The 5059-nt window shown below is 57.1% G+C and overlaps 1 protein-coding gene across 1 annotated transcript in view; it reads left to right on the top strand.

Annotated features, from left to right (window-relative positions):
• Positions 1–6: 6 nt before the first annotated feature.
• The window catches only part of LOC103253123 (adenylate cyclase type 1), a gene marked incomplete at its 3' end in the record, with an annotated part of 107183 nt that continues 102130 nt past the window's right edge, over positions 7–5059 (top strand). The window contains exon 1 of the mRNA XM_008051590.1: positions 7–54. The remainder of the gene's footprint in view (positions 55–5059) is intronic.

Genomic DNA, 5059 nt, shown 5'->3' on the forward strand with positions numbered 1-5059 from the left:
TTGCTGGTCACAGCCACCTTGGTCCCTGCCAAGCGCCCACGTCTCTGGAGGACGGTAAGTGTCGTCGCGCGCCCCCCAGTTTGGTCTCGGACACAACTGCCCGGGCGGGGCCGCGATCGCCTGTAGCCTGGCGCACTTTTTCCTATTCGGCGGGTGGGGAAACTGAGGCCCCGACTTGGAAGGGGGTGTTCAAGGTCACTTCAGTAAGTTGGGGACGCAGTCGGGGCTGGCACCCTCGGGCCCGGGCTCTCTTCAGAGTTATTCAGTCCGCAAGGTTCCCCTGGGTGCGGAGCGTGGAGACGGGGACAGTCATGGAGAGAGAAGGGATTGGCCCAAGGTCAGGCAGCTGGTGAGCGGCCAAACGGGGGTCGGAGGGGTCCGCTGCTCTTTTGCCGCACCCGTCCGGCAGAGGCACTGAAAGTGGGCGAGGGAGCAGGCTCGGGCTGGGCCTCCAGGCTGGCTGTGCGCGCAGCCCCGGGCTCCTCTCCCGCGCGCCCAGAGCGCGTGCGGGGCTCGCCTCCCAGCTCTGCGGACCCGAGGGGAGGATGTGGGTGGTGGGAGAGGACTTTAGTCCTTCCAGCCTCTCTGGCCGTCCCATTGTGAACCGCCTCCGGCCCAGAAGGCTCGGGGTTTGCCAAGGTCAAACACAGTCTAGTCCTTGCTGCCGCCGCTCCGCGGTCGCTCTGACCCAGGCTCCGCAGCGCCCGAACTTTGTCACTGTCTTTCCAGTCAGGAGGGCGAGATGGTTGCAAGGGCGCCGCCTGCCTCCCGTGGTCTCTTCCTGGGCCTGCCAGGAGCGGGGATTGGACCCGGAGGTCTTTGCCCTGCGGGACTTTCAGAGCTTCCCCTTGTGCCCTCGCCCGACACACGGGGGGGATGGGGTGGGATGGGGTGGGGTGGTGGTGGAAGGTTTTGGCAAGCCCTGAGGAGGATTTTGTTTTTGTTCTAGCTGCAGTTTACCAGGAGGGTGGTGTGAACCAAATAGGGTGGGGGAGCTCAGCTAAGGAAAGGAGACAGTGGTGGGAGCAAATGGGGAAGAGACAAGGGATCAGAGGGGAAGCTGGTCAGCGGGTGAACAGGGGAGAACAGTTGAGAGGTGGCGGTGGGGAGTCAGACCACCTGGCCAGGGACCAGCACACAAGGACCTAGGGAGGTGTTCCCAGACCGTGATGCCAGGAGCAGCATGCAATCAGAGGGGGCTTTGGGATGCACAGCCTTTGGGACAGGGAGAGACACATCCCCGGACTTGAGATTTAGGGACAGAGAGACCAACATGTGTCCAAACCCATGGGCAGGGGACGGGAGGGAAGAAGGAGGGAGTACATGGAGCAGAACTGTTGGAGAGGAGTCGGTAGGTGGAGAAAGAGAGGAAGAGAAGTAGAGGTGAAGGGTGGAGACAAAGAGGCATGGATAAGGTGGAGAAAAGGGGAACCTGCTCCCTCAGTTTCTCTCATGGGTGTGGGTGGATGGTTCACTGGTTCCCTCTCCACCACCCTGGTCCATTTCCTTTACGTCTCCTGTCTCATCCTCTCAAGGGCAGTCAACTATAGCTTTTCAAAGCTCCTGGAATCGCCCATGTCAGGGCAGCTGGGACTCAGTGCCCTGGGGAGGGGAGGGAACCAGGGTTCTCCAGCAGGCCTCCTCCATTCCTCCTGTGGGCAGCTCGTGGGCCCTGCCTGGTCATTCTCAGGAGGCCCTCCTGCATCTCCTACCCCTGGCCCCCCCATCTGTGCTTAGCCTGGGCCTTCTGCTGCCCCTCACAGCCAGACCTGCATCCCCAAGACAATCTCCAGACTGGCCAGATACCAGGGCGGCTTGGGAGTGGGGAGGAGCAGAGCTCCGTCCCCTGGCAGGCCCAGGGATCCCAGCCATGCAACCTGCTCCCAGTGTACACCAGGGCGTCAGCTGGTGCAATAAAAGTCTGTATTATTGTCTTTTCCTTTTTAAAGAAAGAATTTTCCCACATAGCCTCTAGTCATTCCTTTTAGACAATTAAAGATTAAAAGAGAGAGAAGGGAGAGCCTGTGAAGGTGTCTCTAGACACAGAGAGCTCTGTTCCACCCTCTGGGATAACAGGAGCCCCTGTTATCTGTTACTCTGGGGTGGGGGAGGAAGCCCATGCAGGGAGCAGGGATTCTCAGGGAGAAGACATTGGGGTTTCCCTGCTACTAGCTGTGACTATCTGGGCAATAACCCTTCCTCGCTGAACCTCAGGCTCCCCGTCTACATAGAGGGCAGAATGGCCCCCACCCCCACCCCGTGAGGTTATAGTGAAGGCGAAAAGTTCCTATTGGAACATCACATGTTGGAAATCTCCTGCCACTTCTAAATCATTTGGCCTTTTTAGAATGTCCCTATTCAAGTCCATGTGTTTATACAGGTGGTAATGATATTGACAAACACACGGGGATCAATGCAGGGGAACATACAGGGGGAATGGTGGCTAGGTGAGCCCATTCCAGTTAGACTTCTGGGAGCCTGTGAAATGCGTCCTTAATGAGCTCTGCAATGTAGTTTTGAGAGGAGTGAAGAAGGTGGCACACCCATTTACCAAGTGCTGGCGTTTGTGCTGCGCCTCACTGCTTAACCACCTGCCTCCCATTCAGACCCCTGCCACTCTGCAGTGCTGTCACTTGCTGACAATGCTGCGTCCTCAGTACTGAATTTTGGGCAGTTAGCGGCCATGCCGGCATGGGGTGGATGCCTGAAATAGGCTGAAAGATGGACCGAATGAATGAGTGCAGGAGGTTGACCTCACTGCATACATAGCAGGATGCTGCTGCAGGATCTGAGGTCCCCAAGGTGGTCTCCTGGTGCAGAGCCCAATGAGGGCCCAGGACTCTAGGAAGCAGAGGAGAGAACTCTGAAAGCAAGGTGCATGCCTGTTAGCCCAGTTGGAATTGAGTAGCCAATGCTCAGCGTTTTCCCCAAAGAAAGCGTTTGATGCTGAAATCCCTGAGCAGAGAGGTCTTTAGGGGAAACAGTCTTGTTCCTACTTGGGGCAGCACTGAGGAGGCATCCATAAATATGTGCTAAACGTTGACCAGAACTGCATTCCTCACCCCTCCCAGCCCCTTGCTTTCAGGCTAACTCGTTGGCTAGCTTCAATGAAATACAGTCCATTTTTATTTAACTGAGCAACTGTCAGAACTGAGAGCATCCTGTTTAAAGCATCCCTGGCTTGCTCAGAGTCAGTATGAGAGAAGGCCTGCCAGGGAGGGTTGGAGATCTTGGGGATGAGGTGGGGCAGGGTGGGGGGGTGGTGAGTGCTGAGGGATAAGGAGGTTGGAAAGATGGGAGAAAGGGAGATATCAGCAGTTCGGGCAGGGCACCTTGGCCACTCACAGACTTAGACCTCAGGGGAAGCAGCTTGGAGAAGAGGTGTGGAGCTCTCTGATGTTGGCATGCTGAGGAACATGGGATTGGTAAGGCAGAGTTGGTGGGGAAGTAAAGGCAGGAGAAGGCCATTACCTGGAGGTCCTGTGGAGGACAGGGAGAAGGGTGCTGGGTAGGGTCTCCACCCCACCCACAGAGGTTTCCTTCCCACCCCGTTCCCTGGATGTACCTGGGGGGAAAAAGGGTGCAGCCACGTGCCGAAGGCAGACCTGGCCTCCACCAGCCCTGCGCTTCCTTCCTTCCTCTGCACAGACTTGAAAAACCCTCTTTTTGACCACTGTGAATCGGAATTCGTGTATTTTTATTTTATTGCAGGATGCAGAATATGCTTTCAGTTTGGTTGCTTATCTATGTAAATGAAATATATTGCGGTTTCTACCTAGTCCTTAGCTGTAGGCAGGATAACAGAAATCACGATGATCATGGAGGAATGGGAGTGAGCCGAAATTCCCCTGTGCAGCTCCAGTTCTGTCTGAGCTCTTGTGCAGAACTGTGGCTTGCTCGGGGGTGAAGGAGGCGAAACAACTTTACTGCAGAGCGCAGAATCGCAGAGCGCAGGCCCTGGATGACCTGGTTGTTTATAGCAAAGCCCGCAGCCTAGGTGTGCGCTGGCAATTCTGGTGGGCCAGCAGGTAGGCTGCGTCTCTTGCCTTTGCCCACAGTGCCCACTGGCCCACATGCTGTCTCCTCCCAGTTCAAGGTACCCTGCCTCCCCACCCTCGGCTCCTCCCTGGGCAGCCCCTTCCCCCACCGGCCCCTCCCCCGGCTGAGGCCCACATCTTCTGGCTGCCCCCTCCTCCCCCACTGGCCCCTCCTCCAGCCACCCCTCCCACGGGTCCCCTTCTCCTTGCTGGCCTCCAGCCTGGTCCTGTCACCATGGAGAGCTCACTTGCTTGTGCATTCACCTGCCTTGACTGAGCTACCGCCTACTCTGAGGGACAGAGTCAGGGTCAGGACTGGATCAGAGGGTGACAGGTGAGTGCTTCTGGTGTAGGGAGCCAGGCTATGTGAAGGTGGGGAACGGGCTTCCCTGCCCCCTGCCAAGGTGAGAAGTAGCACTCCACAGGTAGTCTCCTTCTCCTTGGCTGGATACTCTTCCTGAAGCCATTCTTGTGGCTGCTCTGGGCCCTGGGCCCCCCCATGCTCCTGTGCTCGCTCTCTCTGGCTGCTGCATCTGCCTCTTCAGTCTCCTTGCTCCCTTCAGCTCCAGGTGTGTGTCCAGTGCCTCCCTGTGGCCTCCAGGCTGGTGTTTAGAGAGCATCCCACAGGGGACATGCACTCCCCTGGAACCTGCTCCCTCAGTTTCTCTCTTAGGGATGGGTGGATTCCTGGTTCCCTCCCCACAATCCTAGTCCATTTCCCTTACATCTTCTATCTCATCCTCTCAAGGGCAGTCAACTCTAGCTTTAAAAAGCTTCTGGAATTGCCCATGTCAGGGCAGCTGGAATGAGGGTGAGGAGGAAATGGGTCTGATCAAGGGTGAGGGAGAATGGTCCCAAGCATTGGGCCAGGGCCTCCCACCTGCTCCACCTCCACCTCCACCGAGATGGTCCTGTGGGCCCCAGGGGCTTTTCTTTGCTTTCCCAGGATATATCCAGAAGGGATTGCAGTGTGGAAGGAACCTTAGACTCTGCATATGCTGGAGTCCAGCCCACTGGCAGAT

This window comes from Carlito syrichta, unplaced genomic scaffold (genome assembly GCF_000164805.1).
Source record: "Carlito syrichta isolate Samal-C Ts95f unplaced genomic scaffold, Tarsius_syrichta-2.0.1 Scaffold66630, whole genome shotgun sequence".
Taxonomy (NCBI): Eukaryota; Metazoa; Chordata; class Mammalia; order Primates; family Tarsiidae; genus Carlito; species Carlito syrichta.